This window comes from Chinchilla lanigera, unplaced genomic scaffold, assembly GCF_000276665.1.
Source record: "Chinchilla lanigera isolate Chin_1 unplaced genomic scaffold, ChiLan1.0 scaffold00090, whole genome shotgun sequence".
Classification (NCBI taxonomy): domain Eukaryota; kingdom Metazoa; phylum Chordata; class Mammalia; order Rodentia; family Chinchillidae; genus Chinchilla; species Chinchilla lanigera.
The window spans coordinates 4665212-4682995 of NW_004955491.1; the positions used below are offsets into that span (position 1 = coordinate 4665212).

At 53.3% G+C, this 17784-nt stretch overlaps 3 non-coding genes across 3 annotated transcripts; all 3 read left to right on the forward strand.

The window, feature by feature from the left end:
* The first annotated feature begins 3004 nt into the window (after positions 1-3004).
* Trnac-gca lies at positions 3005-3076 on the forward strand. The gene has a single exon. It is a non-coding gene; the product is annotated as a tRNA-Cys (tRNA).
* A 2939-nt stretch (positions 3077-6015) lies between these two features.
* Trnac-gca lies at positions 6016-6087 on the forward strand. Its single transcript has one exon. It is a non-coding gene; the product is annotated as a tRNA-Cys (tRNA).
* A 3039-nt stretch (positions 6088-9126) lies between these two features.
* Trnac-gca lies at positions 9127-9198 on the forward strand. The gene has a single exon. It is a non-coding gene; the product is annotated as a tRNA-Cys (tRNA).
* The last annotated feature ends 8586 nt before the right edge of the window (positions 9199-17784 follow it).

Genomic DNA, 17784 nt, shown 5'->3' on the forward strand with positions numbered 1-17784 from the left:
CAAGAGGTCCCCGGTTCAAATCCGGGTGCCCCCTACTGGTGACCCACTTTATTGCCAAACCTACCACTGTCTTGTCTCCAGGCACTCTGCCTCCGTGCTGTGCCGCCTTTCCCTGGAGACCTCAGCTCTCCACAGTCCAAGTCCCTCATGCTTGGTTCATTTCTGGCCTGTACCGCAGTCCACTGAACCTAGGACGTCAGAACTCGCTTTCCTCTCTAGCCGTCTTTCACTTCTTTTTTCACATGTGGTCTACTGAGGTCCGAGTTGCGCACTGGGCATACAACTTGGGATGCAGCTTTGTCAGACTAGCCAGGTGCTCAGATTATAGGTGTGTTTCACTCGACGAAGCTATGAACTTCTCTTCCGGGATGTGTGTGCCTGTGTTTGATTTTCTGTGTCTTTTCTTCCCTCTTTTGTATTTATTGATTTATACATGTATTTCTTTATTTACTTCCTTAGACTGAGCTTTGAAAGACAGGATTGGAAGACCAGCTCCTAAGGGAAGCCTTCCTAAGGTTTTCGCTGCAGAGGGCGTGCTGCAGTCCCAACAGCTACGCCTAGTGGAAGTAGAATTGCTTAGGAACCCTGCCAAAAATGCAGCTGAGGATGTTGGCAATTTGGATATCTGACACGTGGGTGGGGAAACAGCTTGAAACACGCATGTTGGGAAGAACAGTCCCCTGCTAGGGTGCCATGACGTGAACTGAATACAACACCTACGGTACAACGTCCAGGACGAAGTCCGCCTCACCGAAATTGTGGTGGTGACACCGGTGATTTCTAAGCCCAGGGCTCCAGCGAGGGCGGCTGAGTCTTAAGCTGGAGTCACAGGCCGTGGCCGGGAGCGCAGAGGGGGACAATGTGGGAAGGGTAGGTAAGGGCGGAAGGAAGCAGGGAGCATGGGAGACAGCTGGCCAACAGCACGGCCCAGCACCACTCGGGGAGGCGGCAGGCCAGAGGAAGGTCTCCAGTCCCTGTACAAATCCCAGAGTGGCACATTCTGCTTGGGTCCCACGAGTTGTTGTGGAGCCGGCACCTCCCCAGGGTTCCTGGCAACCTGAGCTCAGGTGTGAGGCTGCCTAGCTCCATTCTCTTTGGCTCTCCGAGAAAGCTTCGAGGGAAGCCCTCCCTTCCTCTCGGAAGCACCCTGAGGCTGAAACTTTCTGCAAGAAGCCAGAAAGCCATGAGTCCATCAGGTCGTCCCGTCCTCTCCTACAGGGTCCCGCCAACCTGCAACCAGCCACCCGCAGGGCCTCCCAGCACCGGTCCTACTGTCCAGTTTCTCTCGCCCGCGCTATCTCTCTCTGAACATTTCTCTGCAGTCGCTGTCCTCTCTTGTCTTGTCCCGGCCACCTGGCCCTTCATCCCCATTCTTAGGAATGCTGGAAGCTTGTGCAGAAAATACTGCCTGCCGCTTCGGCATTCCGTGTCAGGCTCGCTCACTTCAGTTCCCGTCACTTGTGCCCACGAGGTGCCCTCACTCGCTCATCATATGCATCCTCAGTGCCATCAAAAACCAGGGACCCTCTATGATGTTCCCCGCTGTCCTGCTCAGGCCTGCGATGCTGTTAGAAAGATTCCCGGGTGTGGTATTTCGAGCGTGGAAGTGTACTTCTCAGCACACAGCGAGGAACAGGTAACCTGTCAGACGAGGAAGAAAACATCCTGTGACCTGATCATCCTTTGGCAATCCCTGGGAATTTGCGGCTTCACCGTGCCCCCCACCTTACACGCCCTCTCTTTCTCATATCCCTGTGGCCAAAGGCCCACTACCTGTGTCCTCCTGCCTGCGTGGCTTTGTGGCCTGCGTCATGTTGCTGGCTTCACCACAGAAGGGACAAGAGGCCGGGTCTCCTTCAACCAGAACAGGGCATCCAGAGTCCTGTTCCTAACAGTGCCAACACCGCAGGGCTTGGGCAGCTATGCTGAGTGGACTGTTTGGCACAGCTTGGGGTGTCCTTTGGGGAAAGATATCTCCCTCAAAGCCCACGGTCACAAGTGAGAAGGGAGAAGAGCTGAGACGAACACAGCGGACCGAGAATCCCAGAGCCCTGCATGCCGGGGCAGAGAGGGAGGTGGAGAGCAGGGAGGACGGAGGGGCTGAGGCCTCCCCTCCTTGGCAAAGAGAGAGCCCGAGTGCGGCTCCACGCAGTCGTGCCCAGGCCAATGGCACAAGGGGACTGAGCTGGAGGAGGCTGAGCTGCAGGTCTTGCGAGGGCCGGTGGGATTCCTCCCATCCTGGGCTAGGGCTCTTGGGGAGGAAGGAGGGAGCATGGTCAAAACCAGGTGGACTGTGTCAAGGTCCATCAAGGCCCCCGAGATTCCCGGCTAAGAGGAGACAAAAGGCCTTTTGTCTTTTTCCTGATCCTCGGGTGTGGCCACACAGCCAGAACTGCTCGTGCCCAAAGTCTGCACAGGGAAGAGGGTGTGGAAGTGGGTCGCAGCATGGCACTGCAGATCAGGCAGTCTGTGAGCGGCCCAAGCCTCTCAGCTGCTGGCTCTTCCATTCCTACTGGTCACAGGTTGCAATCGCTGCCCCGTGTGGTGCCCCAGGGACACACATCACTGTCCCTCCCACCTCAGCGCCCGTCCTTGGACAGAAGCCTCGGTCCAGGTCCCTGCACCGCTGCATTGGCCCAACCCTCCACACTGCCCATCCCACCCCGGTCCTGGCCTCCACAGGGTCTGCTGAGCAGCTCCCTCTTGGATTGTGGAGGGCTCCGGGCGGTGAGTGTGGAGGGCTCCGGGCGGTGAGTGTGGAGGGCATTCTCGCTGCACACCTCCACGCTTGGAATGCTAGCAGCTTGAGCCAGGGGCTGGGCCCTGGGGCCAGGAGCCGTCGGTCTCCAGAAGAGGGGGCAGATGGGGCTGCGGAGGTCCCGAGAGGGGCCCGGGAGGAAGGGTGCCCCTGATAACAGCAGAGCTCTGCAAGTGCAGGATGGCCACAGGCAGGTGCGGTCACACAGGTTTACAGGGCTTATGACACATACCTGGTTGGGCAGGTGGGGGCATAGCTCATGGGTAGAGCATTTGACTGCAGATCAAGAGGTCCCTGGTTCAAATCCGGGTGCCCCCTACTGGTGATTCACTTTATTGCCAAACCTACAAGGGTTTTGTCTGCAGGCGCTCTGCCTTCATGCCTTGGCACCTTTCTCTGGGGACCTCAGCTCTCCACGGATTAAGGCGTGTGTCCCGCATGCTTGGCTCATTTCTGGTGAACTGCAGTCCATTGAGCCTAGGACGTAAGAACTGGCTTTCCTCCCTAGCCCTCTTTCACTTCTTTGTTCACATGTGGTCTCGCTGAGTCAGGAAGTGGTCCAACGGGTACACAACTCAGGATGCAGTTTTGTCAGACTCCCCTCGGGCTCACATCATAGGTGTGTTTCACCTGGCGAAGCTATGAACTTCTCTTTTGGGATGTGTGTGGCTGTTTTTCTCTTTGTCTTTTCTTCCCTCCTTTCTATTTATTCATTTATAAATTTATTTATTTACTTATTCATACTGAGCTTTTAAAGACAGGTTTGGAAGACCACCTCCTAATTGAAGCCTTCATGAGGTTTTCGCTGCAGAGGGCGTGCTGCAGTCCCAACAGCTATGCCTAGCGGAAGTAGAATTTCTTAGGAACCCTGCCAAAAATGCAGCTGAGGACGCTGGCAATTGGGATGTCTGACAGTGGGATGGTGAGACAGCTTGAAACATACGTGTTGGGAAAAACAGTCCCCTGCTAGGGTGCAGTGCCGTGAACTGAATACAAAACCTGCAGTACCATGTCCAGGACAAAGTCTGCTTCACCAAAAGTGTGCTAGTGACACCAGTGATTTCTAAGCCCAGGGCTCCAGCTAGGGCTGCTGAGTCTTGAGCTGGAGGCACAGGCAGTGGCCAGGAGCGCAGAGTGGAACCACGTGGGAAACATAGGTAAGGGTGGAACAAAGCAAGGAGCATCGGAGGCAGCTGGCCAACAGCACGGCCCAGCACCACTCGGGGAGGCGGCGGTGCAGAGGAAGGTCTCCAGTCCCTGCACAAATCCCAGAGTGGCACATTATACTTGGGTCACATGAGTTGTTGTGAGGCCAGCACTTCCACAGCGCTCCTGGCAACCTGAGCCCAGGTGCGAGGCTGCCTAGCTCCATTCCCTTTGGCTCTCTGAGAATGCTGTGAGGGAAGCCTTCCCTTCCCCTGGTAGGCGCCTGAAGGCTGCAACTTTCTGCAAGAAGCCAGAAAACCACGAGTACATCAGGTCGTCCCGTCCTCTCCTACAAGGTCTCTCCAACCCGCAGCCAACCCCCCACAGGACCTCACAACACCGGTTCTACTGTCCAGCTTCTCTCGCCCTCGAGAGATTTTTCTCTGAACGTTTCCCTTTGGTTGCCATCCTCTCTTCTCTCATCCAGAGCCGCTTGACCCTTCATCCTCATTCTGAGGAATGCTGGGGGCTTGTGCAGAAACCACTGCCTGCTGCTTTGGCAGTCTGGGTCAAGCTCGCTCACTTCTGCTCCCCTGTCACTTGTGCCCACGAGCTGCCCTCGCTCACTCATCATGTGCATCCTCAGTGCCATCCAGAACCGGGGACCCTCCAGGACGTTCCATGCTGTCCTGCTCAGGCCTGCGATGCCATTAGAAAGATTCCCGGGTGTGGTGTCCTTCAGCGTGGAGGTGGACTTCTCAGCACCCAGGGAGGAAGAGGTAATCTGTCGGACAAGGAAGAAAACAGCCTGTGACCTGATCATCCTTTGGAAATCCCAGGGAGTTTGGGTTTTCACCGTGCCCCCGACCTTATACGCCCTCTCTTTCTCATGTCCCTGTGGCCGAAGGCCCACTCCCTGCGACCTCCTTGCTGCGTCACCTTCTGGCGTCGTGTTGCTGGCCCCACCACAGAAAGGACACCAGTCAGGGTTCCCTCCAATGACCACAGGGCGTCCAGAGTCTTGAGTCCCAGCTGTGCCAACAGCTTGGGGCTCGGGCGGCTATGCTGGGCTGACTGTTTGGTGCAGCTTGGAGTGTGCCCTCTGTGGGAAGATATCTCACTGCAAGCCCACAGTCATAAGGGAGAAGAGCTGAGAGGAAGACAGCAGACTGAGAACCCCGGAGCCCTGCTTGCCGGGGCAGAGAGTGAGGTGGAGAGCAGGGAGGACGGAGAAGGTGAGGCCTCCCCTTGGCGAAGAGAGAGCCTGAGTGGGGCTCCATGCAACTGTGCCCATGCCAATGGCACAACGGGACTGAGCTGGAGGGGGCTGAGCAGCAGGTCTTGTGGGGACTGGTGGGATTCCTCCCGTCCCGGGATAGGGCTCTTGGGGAGGAAGCAGGGGGCATGGTCACAGCCAGGTGGACCCTGTCAAGGTCCGTCAGGGCCCCCGAGATCCCCAGCTAATAGGAGACACAAGGTGTCCCCGATCCCTGGGTGTGGCCATGCAGCCAGACCTGCTCGTGCCCAAAGTCTGAACAGGGAAGAGGGTGTGGGAGTGGGTCGGAGCATGGCACTGCAGATCAGGCAGTCGGTGAGTGGCCCAAGCCTTTCAGCAGCTGGCTCTTCCATTCCTACTGGTCACAGGTTGCAATCGCTGCCCCATGCGGTGCCCCAGAGACAAACATCTCTGTCCCTCCCACGTCAGCACCCGTCCTTGGGTGCAAGAACAGAAGCCTCAGTCCAGGTGCCTGCACCTCTGCTTTGGCCCAACCCCCGACACCGCCCCTAACTGAAGCCCATCCCACCCGCTTCCTGGCCTCCACAGGGTCTGCTGAGCAGCTCCCTCCTGGAGTGTGGAGGGCTCCGGGAGGTGAGTGTGGAGGGCGCTCTTGCTGCACACCTGCACGCGTTCAAGGCCAGCCCCTTGAGCCAGGGCCTGGTGCTGGGGGCTGCCGGTGTCCAGAGGGCAGATGGGGCTGCGGAGGTCCCGAGAGGGGCCCAGAAGGAGGGGCGCACCCGATGACGGCAGAGCTCTGCAAGTGCTGGACGGCCACGGGCAGGTGCGGTCACACAGGTTTACAGTGCCTATGACACACACCTAGTCGGCAGGTGGGGGCATAGCTCAGGGGTAGAGCATTTGACTGCAGATCAAGAGGTCCCCGGTTCAAATCCGGGTGCCCCCTACTGGTGACCCACTTTATTGCCAAACCTACAAGGGTCTTGTCTCCAGGCACTCTGCCTCCACGGTGTGGCACCTTTCTCTGGGGACCTCAGCTCTCCACGGCCCAAGGCGTGTATCTGGCATGCTTGGTTTGTGCCTGGCTTGTACCGCATTGGGCCTAGGACGTCCGCAGTTGCTTTCCTGTCTAGTCCTCTTTCACTTCTTTTTTCTCATGTGGTCTCGCTGAGGCACGGAGTTGCCCACCGGGCACACAACTTGGGATGCAGCTTTGTCAGACTCGCCACGGGCTCAGATTATAGGTGTGTTTCACCCGGCGAGGCCACAAACGGAGATGCCCACCGGGCACACAACTTGGGATGCAGCTCTGTCAGACTCGCCACGGGCTCAGATCATAGGTGTGTTTCACTCGGCGAAGCTATGAACTTCTCTTTCGGGATGTGGGTGCTTGTATTTGTTTGTGTATTCTCTTCCGCTTTTCTGTTTATTGATTTCTACATTTATTTCTTCATTTACGTCCTTCTATTGAGCTTTGAAAGACAGGATTGGAAGACCAGCGCCTAAGGGAAGCCTTCCTAAGGTTTGCGCTGCGGAGGGCGTGCTGAAGTCCCAAGAGATTCACCTAGGGGAAGTAGAATTTCTTAGGAACCCTGCCAAAAATGCAGCTGAGGATGCTGGTAATTTGGATTTCTGACAGGTGGATGGGGGAGACAGCTTGAAACATACATGTTGGGCAGAAGAGTCCCCTGCTAGGGTGCAATGATGTGAACTGAATACAAAACCTACGGTACAATGTCCAGGACAAAGTCCACCTCACAGAAATTGTGGTAGTAACACCAGTGATTTCTAAGCCCAGGGCCCCAGCTAGGGCCACTGAGACTTGAGCTGGAGGCACAGGCCGGGGCCAGGCGTTCTGGGTGGGACCACGCGGGAAATGTAGGTGAGGGTGGAACGAAGCAAGGAGCATGGGGACAGCTGGCCAACAACACGGCCCAGCACCACTTGGGGAAGCGGCGGTCCAGAGGAAGGTCTCCAGTCCCTGCACAAATCCCAGACTGGCACATTATGTGTGGGTCACATGAGTTGTTGTGAGGCCGGCACCTCCCCAGGGTTCCTGGCAACCTGAGCCCAGGTGCAAGGCTGCCTAGCTCCATTCCCTTTCGGTCTCTGAGAATGCTGTGAGGGAAGACTTCCCTTACCCTGGGAGGTGCCTGAAGGCTGCAACTTTCTGCAAGAAGCCAGAAAACCATGAGTCCATCAGGTCGTCCCATCCTCTCCTACAAGGTCCCACCAACCCGCAACCAACCCCCCGTAGGACTGCACAACACCGGTCCTACTGTGCGGCTTTGCTCGCCCACGAGAGATTTTTCTCTGAACATTTCTCTTCAGTTGCCGTCCTCTCTGCTCTTGTCCCGAGCCGCTTGAGCCTTCATCCCCATTCTGAGGAATGCTGGGGGCTTGTGCAGAAACCACTGCCTGCTGGTTAGGCAGTCCGTCTCAGGCTCGCTCACTTCTGCTCCCCTGTCACTTGTGCCCACGAGGTGCCCTCACTCATTCATCATGTGCATCCTCAGTGCCATCCAGAACCGGGGACCCTCCAGGACGATCCATGCTGTCCTGCTCAGGCCTGTGATGCCATTAGAAAGATTCCTGGGTGTGGTGTCCTTCAGCGTGGAAATGGACTTCTCAGCACACAGGGAGGAATAGGTACTCCGTCAGACAAGGAAGAAAACAGCCTGTGACCTGACCACCCACTGGCAATCCCAGGGAGTTTGGGGGTTCACCGTGCCCCCGACCTTACACGCCCTCTCTTTTTCTCATGTCCCTGTGGCTGAAGGCCCACTCCCTGCGTCCTCCTTGCTGAGTGGCTTTGTGGCCTGCCTCATGTTGCTGGCCCCACCACAGAAAGGATACCAGGCAGGGTCCCCTTCCACCACAAAAGGGCGTCCAGAGTCCTGAGTCCCAGCTGTGCCAACAGCTCAGGGCTCGGGCGACTATGCTGAACGGATTGTTTGGCACCGCTTGGGGCAAGCCTTCTGCGGGAAGATATCTCCCTCCAAGCCCACGGTCGTAAGGGAGAAAGGAGAAGAGCTGAGACAAAGACAGCAGACTGAGGCCCCGGAGCCCTGCGTGCAGGGGCAGAGAGCGACGTGGAGAGCAGGGAGGACAGAGGGGCTGAGGCCTCCACTCCTCTGCGAAGAGAGAGCCGAGTGCGGCTCCACTCAGCCGTGCCAACGCCAATGCCACAAAGGGACCTAGCTGGAGGAGGCTGAGCTGCAGGTCTTGCGGGGCCAGCGGGATTCCTCCCATCCTCGGATAGGGCCCTAGGGAGGAAGGTGAGGGCATGGTCACAGCCAGGTGGACCATGTCGAGGTCCATCAGGGCCCCCTGGATCGCCAGCCAAGAGGAGACAAAAGGCCTCCCCGATCCTTGGGTGAGGCCACACGGCCAGACCTGCTCGTGCCCAAAGTCTGCACAGGGAACAGGGTGTGGGAGTGGGTCTGAGCATGGCACTGCAGATCAGGCAGTCGGTGAGTGGCCCAAGCCTTTCAGCGGATGGCTTTTCCATTCCTACTGGTCATGGGTTGCAATTGCTGCCCCGTGCGGTGCCCCAAGGACACACATCTCTGTCCCTCCCATGTCAGCACCCTTTCTTGGGTGCAAGGACAGAAGCCTCCATCCAGGTGCCTGCACCTCTGCTTTGGCCCAACCCTCTACACTGCTCATCCCACCTCATCCCTGGCCTCCACAGGGTCTGCTGAGCATCTCCCTCTGGGTTGTGGAGGCCTCTGGGATGTGAGTGTGGAGGGCGTTCTTGTTGCACACCTCCACGCATGCAACGCCAGCACCTTGAGCCAGTGGCTGAGGCCGGGGGCCGCCAGTCTCCAGAAGAGATGTCAGATGGGGCTTCGGAGGTCCCGAGAGGGGCCCGGGAGGAAGGGCGCACCCGATGGTGGCAGAGCTCTGCAAGTGCAGGACGGCCACAGGCAGGTGCGGTCACACAGGTTTACAGGGCTTATGACACACACCTAGTCGGGCAGGTGGGGGCATAGCTCAGGGGTAGAGCATTTGACTGCAGATCAAGAGGTCCCCGGTTCAAATCCGGGTGCCCCCTACTGGTGACCCACTTTTTTGCCAAACCTAGAGGAGTCTTGTCTCCAGGCACTCTGGTTCCACGGTGTGGCACCTTTCTCTGGTGACATCAACTATACAAGACACAATACATGGTTTGGCGGGGGTGAGTTTGTCCATTGTTTTCTGTAGTAGAGGTGATTGAACCTAGGACCTTTGTGCTCAGTTTCATCTCTAGGCATTTTTTTGCTTTTTATTTTGACACAAGATCTCACTGAGTCATATGGTTTTCCACTCTACACCCAATGTGTGATCCACCTACCTCAGCCTCCCCAAGTGCTCAGATTATAGGTGTGTGTCAGTAGGCCTATCTTTGTACTCCTCTTTAATGATGTATGTGTATATTTTGTGTGTTTTCTTTTGTCTTTTTCATTTATTTATTCCTTCATTTATTCATTTTTTAATTTATATTTTGCTTTTTGGGACAAGATTCCAAGCATACTTCCTAACAGGCTTCTCTATAAGTTTTATGTTGGGGAGGACATGCTGAAGTTCCAACAACTCAGCTTAAGTGGCAATAGAATTTCTGAGGAAACTTACCAAAAATACAGATGAGGATGATGATTATTTTGGTTTGTAACAGTTGGTGGGAGGGGCATCTTGAAACATGAATTTTGTCAAACAAAATCCCCTGCTACTATGCAATGATGTGAAGTAAAAACAAACCATATCATAGAATTTCCAGAACAATGTAAGTCTCAACAACATTGTGGTAGTGATGTCTATAATGTCCAAGCCAGTGCCTCCACTGAGGAGTGTGCAGTGGGCTGCATGTATAGGCAATGACCAGGAATGCAGAAGTGGGACAATGTGGGAAAGGGTGGAATGAAGCAGTGGCCATGGCAGACAGATGACCAATTGGATGGCACAGCACTGCTACGTGGAGGTGGCAGGGAGTAAGGAAGCTTTCAAGTCCCTGCAGCAAAGCTCAGAATAGAACATGATTATTAGGCAACACCAGTTGTTCACAGTACAGCACTTCCCTGGTGTTCACGGTAACCTGACTCCAGGTCCCAGGCTCCCCACCTACACTACCTTTGCATGCTTTGACAGCACAGTGTCCTTTCCCTTTGAAGTGCCCTGAGGCTGAGTCTTTCTGCAGAAAGTGTCAAGAAGATGAGTAGGTCAACTGGTCCCGCCCTCTCCCACATGTTCCTGCCACCCACCCACCCTCGTGACCTCCTTCTGTCCAGCTTCTGTCACCCTTGGTTTTCTTCTGTGACCATTTCTCTTGCATTGCTGTGTTTTCTTCTTTTGTCCCCAACCCCTGAACCCTTCATCGCCATTCTGAGGAACGCTGGGAGCTTGTGAAGAAATTACTGCCTGCAGCTTCAGAAGCCCATGTCAGTCTCGCTCACTCCCCTTTTCCCCTGTCACTTGGGCCTAGGGGGTCCACCAACTCACTCATACGCATCCTCAGTGCCATCAAGAACCAGGGACCCTCAGTAATGTTCCATGCTCTCTTACTCGGGGTTGTCAATACCATTAGAAAGATTCAAAGGTGTGGTATTCTTTAGAATGGAAATGTATTTCTCAGCTCACATGTAGAAATACATATTTTGTCAGACAAGGATGAAAACAGTCTGTGCCTTGCTCATCCTTTGGCAACCCCAGGGAGTTTGGGGCTTCACTATCCCACGGTTCTTCCCCAGCCTTTTGCTTTTCGTGTCCCTGTGGCCAACAGTCCGCACTCTGTGTCCATGGTCTGCATGGTCTTTTGGTGTCATATTGCTGACCCCGTCACAGAAAGGACAGAAGGCAGGGTCCCCTTAACCAACACCAGTGTATCCTGGTTCCTGAGCCTCAGTTGCGCAAACAACTTTGGCCTCTTGCAGCTATGCTGAGCGATGGTTTGGGACAGCTTGGGGTGTGCCATCTCAGAGAAGATGTCTCCCCCAAAGCCCAGGTAGAAAGTGAGAAGGAAGAAGAGCTTAGTTGGAGACAGCAGACCAAAGTCTGAAAGCCCTGTGTGCAGGGGCTGAGAGTGGAGAGCAGGAAGTCTGACTATAGCCTGGAGGCCCAGGAATGGCTGACATGGTAGTTGGAGTCTGAACACAGGCTGGAGGCCGAATTTCTTCTTCCTCAGTGACCTCAGTCTTTTTTCTTACAGCCTTAGCTGATTGCCTCTGGCACATTCACCTCATGGAGGACTGTGGGATTTACTCAGATCTGCTGATTTAGATGTCAATTTTCTCTGAAACACGCCTTCCTGGCAACATATTCACTGGTGTTTGGCAAACATCTTGGCTCGAGCCATGCCAAGTTGACATAGAATATTATACATCATCATGGGTAATGCCTCCACCTTGGCCTTAAGACAGACTCTGAGTGCTGTGTAAATTACAGAGAGGCAGAGCAGAGTGAGAATCATCCCGGAGGTAGAAGAGCTCAGGCAATGACAGTGGGGCCAGGAGCTACAGCCCGTGTTCACTGTGCTGACTCCACCAGCTCTCTAGTCAGGCTACTAAAGTCCTGGTGCTCTGGCTTCTCTTGGGTCTTGCTCACTTTATGAACCCAAGTCTAAGGGCTTCCTTGGTGTGTTCTGAGCTACTTGCCCTGCTTCCATGTGTTTCTACCAGGATTTCTAGGACCCTAGGGTAGGGGTATGGAGAAGAACAGGGGAAGGTCACAGCCAGGTGGAGTCCGTGTGTAGTAGGGAGGACCAGCAGGACAGCTCTCTTTAAAACAAGAGCATTTGTTTCCATTTTGGCTAAACCTGGCCCTATTTCCTGCACTGATATGTACAGAGCTGGCTAGGATATTTCTTAATCCCCTCAATTGGCTTTAAACAATGTAAATGGGTCTAGCCGACGCACTGATGTGTAGCCTTTAAAGCAAAGTCAGAGGTCAGTGATGCCCCGCCTATAGCACCCAAGTAGTATGAGTGAGCTAGGCCAAGTGGTACTGTGCTGTTGGTTGGGATTAAGACTTGAGAAAGAGGCCCTGACATCTCAGAGCATGATTACACATCAAAGCCGAAGCACTGACCCCTACACATGAGATACTCAATTTGTGATATGTAGATTACTCCTTCTGCATCTGTCTCTCTCTCTGCACATTGCAGAGGTGCTATCAGGCCTCCTACCTAGCCCAGCTCACAGCACTCACACACTTCCCACCTTTCTCTCAGTCACTCATCCTTGAGCTACTCCTCTCTTCACAAATTAATAAAACCTGGGTTTGGCCCTGGGTGAAGGCCTTTGTTCTGGTTAGTCATCTTTCTAACTGGACTCAGGACCCTCTTGGCTCGCACATCTACAAATATACCTTAGTGTCTTTATTCTTGCTGTGGATTGCACTGGAAGTGGTAGATTGGAATTACTTATTGGAATTCCAGGAACTTTTCCCTGGTATTACAAATATAAACTTCACTGGACCATAAAAAGGTCTGGGAAGGGCTTTGTATATGTTGGGTCTCCCTAGGTCACCTGAAGAAGTCTGAGGGCTACCAATTTTCATGTCAGGGGCCTCCCCAGCGTTTTCAGTCTGTAAGCCAAAAACACCTTGGAATGCAAGGGCATATCATCCCACCCTACTGTCTGAGAACCACAGCTAGAGACAGATCTCAGATGATTCTAGTACCAGTTGCTGGGAGGTGCAGACAAACACCCATATCCTTTCAATAGGCTAATTTATATCTTCCAACTCTATAGTATAAGTGTGGATAGGGACCCTTGATGTATTTTATATTGGAAGAAGAGTATAAGCTTAAATAAGTCTGAGTTTATTGTCACGAGTGTACTCCATTAAGATGCTATTTAAAGTACCATAGTTGGAGAAGCTAAGATAAACCTGTCTGTTCAGTTGGCTGAGTCAAGCCTGGATTCACTGGTGGCCATTTCTAAATAACTTGAGATACCAGGGATTTCTTGGTGTAGTACAGAAAGAATCCATTGACTTGAGATTTATGCCAAGTGTGACTTTATCCTTCTCCAATAAAAAACTGTGACAGCTTTCAGTCCCTACATTTGCATCAGTTCAAAGAGCACCATCAATTAGCCCACCACTCTTAATCTCAGTCTCTTGCAAAATCTCAGGACATAGACCCTGCCACAGCATAACCCACATGGCCTCTAGTCCAATTGCCAGTGAGGCTCTTGTTCTCAGTGGAGACCTCCATAGCCTTGCCTTTACTATCTGCATGTCTACTAGCATTCTCGTCCTTTTTGCTCTGACCAGAATCACCTATCAGGCTCTGCTTAGAGCATCCTAGAGCTTCTCCCATCCACTTCTCTAAACTTTTCTGAGCACTCCCCTCAGTCCAGTTCTAAAAGCCTTTAAAACCACATGGTCGGGCACAGTCATAGCAATGGCCCCACTTAGGGTACCGATTGTCTGCACCAGTCACTGGAACAAAATGTCTGACACCTGTAATTTAAAGGAGGGCGTATTTATTTTTGGCTCACAGTAGTTGGCTAGCTCCAAGGCAGAGACATCATGGTAAAAGTGCATAGTGAGCAAAGATGCTTAATTCACGGTGGCTTGGAAGCAGAAGAAGGGAAGGGTGCCAGAGAGGAGCAGGTGAGGAGGAGATGCAATACCCAAGGTGACACCTCCTTGACCCACCCAGACATACCGAGGGGCATGCTCTACAAATGTGCCTGGTCTTTCTCAATCCAATGGAGTTGACATATTAGGATTAATAGTCACAGTGGGTTTGTCTCTATTTGAACTAGGGCTCTGAGGAGTGAGGACAGTGTTTTACCTATCTCTACGGCCTCAATAAGATGAAAGGGCCTGGTACCTACAAAGTTCCCTGTTTGGCAAGTGAATGAAAGATGGAGTGAACAATGAGCACTCTTGTGCGGCCTTGATGTATGGAGGGGCCTCTCCCTGGGACCGTGTGTGGGCTTCATGAAAGCCCTAGGACCAGCAGGTCTTGTCCTGATCACCGTGTGCACTTGATCAAAACACTGGAGACTGGTGTCTTTTCCAGGTGTGATGGCAGGTGGGTGCCCTCATCACGCTTCAAGAGGTAAAGGGCTAGGTAGGTGTAGTTAAGGCAGGGGAGGGGAGAGGGAGAGGGCGCACTTCAGTGGAAAAGCTTGCCAGCTTTGGGAACACGCAGAGAACAGTGGATTATAAATACGTAGCAAGCCTAGGTATGGTGCCATGAATGGAAAGGTGCAAATGAGGGGCTCTGCTACATGGGGTTATAGCTCAGGGATGGAACATTTGACTACAGATAAGAAGGTCCCTGGTTCAAATCCGGATGCCTGCTACTTTGCCACATTTTAAATCACTGGACTGCACCCTGTGCTGTGTGCTCCTCTCAGACCAGAACCTATGGTGGATCTCCAAAGTGCAGACTGGGTGGTCCTCTGCTGACTTATATGCACCTTAGAATTTGCAAGATATGGACTCTTGCTTCCTAGAGTCTTGTGGGTTCAGCTCAGTTCCAGAAATTTTCAGGATTGTTCAAATTCTACACCAGCAGACAACTGTGGTCCCCAGAGAGAAGGTAGCCTCCTCCCTGTGTGCTTTGTAGTTCTCCTCTCAGGCTAAGGCACAGGGGTGGCTGACACAATGGGAGCACTGTGTTCCCCTACAGTGGGCTGGGTGCTCCGATTTCCAGCCCAGCATGTCAGGCTGCAGGCTCCGGGCTTTGATCTTGGCTCTGTGTTGCCAGGTCTGGAGCTCCCACCCAGGACTGTTGCAGACGCATAGACACAGACTCATGCCCCAGACCTGGTCTAAGAAGAACAGGATTCTGGGAGGCCACTGGGACCAGAGGCCAGGGGTGAGGTGGAGAAAGATGTTTCCTGGGGCTTCCTAGAGCAGCGCTCCCTAGCCCAGGGGCCATGGATCAGTACCAGTCTGTGGGACGTTAGGACCTGGGCCACATAGCAGGAGGTGAGCAGTAGGCCAAGTAAGTGAAGCCTCATCTGTATTTACAGCAGCTCCCCACCCGTAGCATTACTGCCTGAGCTCCATTTCCTGTCAGATTTGCTGTGGCAGTAGATTCTTATAGGGGTGCAAACCCTACAGTAAACTGCGCGTGTGAGGGATATAAGTTGCATGGCTCTGAATCATCTCCAAACTACCCGCCCCACACACCCCTGCTGACTAGGGAAAAACTGTCTTCCATAAAACCGGTCCCTGCTACTAAAAGTTTGGGGACTTTTGTCCCAGAGGACAACTTTGCCCTACTGACCTCTTCTTCTGTCAGCTCCATGGAGGGAAGGGAACCTGGAGTGACTCTGTGACTTTGAATGAGGCCTGGGGTGGGGCAAACAAGTTCCCTAATTGATGGCACTGAATGACCAGAGGTTTCCCAGGAAAGGATCCTCCAGCGGCGACCCATGGCATTGCACCTCACTGCTGCCTAACCATGACCTCACAGTCCTCCACCTGTGCCCAGCACCTGTGCTGTCCAGTGGTCCATAGCCAGGACATCAGACAGGACGGGCCAGGGATGTTTGCGCGGAAGAGCTCTGGGGGAACCTGAAGCTGGTGTCCTAGCGGGCTGCCCGTCATAGGCAGGAAGCACAGGGAGCTACTTGCCTGCAAACAAAGGCCTGCAGGCCCCACTCTGCTCTGATTCTCAGTCCTTGGGAACAGAGCCAAAGCACCATTTTTAACAAGCTCTTCAGATGATCGCAGTGGGAACTGCAAGCCTCCAATTTAGTTTGGTTTCCCATGGTATAGGCTTGAAAAGAGGTCGTAATTATGTGACAGGCCCAAGCACACACACCTGGTTAATGACAGGTTGGGACTGAATCCCACATCGTTAGTCTTGCGCTCTCTCCACCAACCCAACCCCGAGTCACCACCCCACCTGCATGCTCGCACCCCAGCAGGCCCCATCAGCCTGGCCTTGCCAAGAAAGGACCGGAAAGACTCCCAGCTTCATTCACATCCGGCTAACTAGGCCCCTGTAGAGACAGACAGACAGACAGACAGATCTTGAGATCATCACACTTGGCCATCTGAGGACATAAGGAGCAGGTCTTTTGGCCCCTGATCTGGGGCTGAGCACTCTCCTTGGTTCTTCTAGCCAGGCGCCTCAGTAAAAGTGTGTACCTGGTGGGTGCCACTCATGAACCCATGCAAGCAACAGAGGCACCTGATGGATGCAAGAATTGCAGCCACCCCAAGGAGACATGTAAGATGGTAGGCAGCGGGATAGCGCTTTTCAAAAAATGTAATGCTGATACCTCTTGGTCTATGGCTGGACACAATATAGACTCTTAAAAAAATACCTTCGCTGGAAGTATATACAAATTTTGGGAATGAACAGTTTGGCTGTGTATCTTCACCCAGGGATCGGGGATACTGTCTGTCTCCGCTATCTGGTGACCAAGGCAAACTTGACTGACCTCCACACAGAGTTCACCTACCGGGCTGTGACCTTCCCCTATCCTTCCTCCCCTATAGCCCTATCAGAGGATGTGAGAAAACCTCCTCCCAGAACCTTCCCCTCAGCCTCCTCCTGCTCACTCCCTCTGTGCAATCAGCATGGGAGTTGCTGTGTAGAGCCAGACTCCCACTCTCTCCTCCCTGGCAGCTGTGAAATACACATCCAGTGTAAAGAATACCACACCCTCGAATCTTTCTAATGCAGTTTACAAGACCGAAGAGGAGAGCACATTATTAAGGGTCTATGGATCTTGATAGCACTGAGAATGCATATGAAGTGTGAGCCAAGGGACACCGTAGACACAAGTGGCAGGGCAAAAAGGGAGTGAGTGAGCTTGACATGGGCTTCTGAAACTGCGGGCAGTAATTTCTCCACAAGTTCATATCACTCCTCCGAATGGGGATGAAGGGCCAAGTGGATGGGGAAGACAAGAAGAAAGGACAACAATGCAAGAGAAATGGTCACAGAAGAAAATCAAAGGTGACAGGAACTGGACAGAAGGGCTGGTATAGAGAGGTCATGAGGGTGGGTGGGTTGCAGGACCAAGTAGGTGCGGACAGGACTATCTGACCTACTCATCCTCTTGACCTTTCTTGCAGAAAGTTTCAGCCTTAGGGGACCTCCAAGGAGAAGAACACTGTGCTCTCAAGGGAAGCAAAGGAAGACTCAGACCTGGAGTCAGGTTGCTGTGAACACAGGGAAGTGCTGTACTGTGAAAAACTGGTGTTGCCTGATAATCATGTTCTATTCTGAGCTTTGCTGCAGGGACTTGAGAGCTTCCTTATGCCCTGCCACCTCTGCTAGGTATCCTGTGCAATTCAATTGGGCAGCCTGTGTGCCATGGCAACCGCTTCATTCCACCCTTCACTGCCATTCCCACTTAGTCCTACTTATGCATGCCTGGCCATTGCCTGTACATCCAGACCGCTGTTGTGCACCCCTTGGTGGAGGCCCTGGCTTGGACCACACTGACGTCACTACCACAGTGGTGTTGAGACTTACATTTTGCTGGAAATTCTACAGTGGAGTTTGTTTTCACTTTGCATCATTGCATAGTAGCAGAGGATTGTGCTTCCCGACATTCATGTTACCAGATCCCTCCCAGCCACCCCAGGTGTTACAGATCAAAATTACCAGCATCATCTGTAGTTTTGGAAAGCTTCCTCAGAAATTCTGTTGCCACTCAGGCCGAGTTGTTGGAAATTCAGC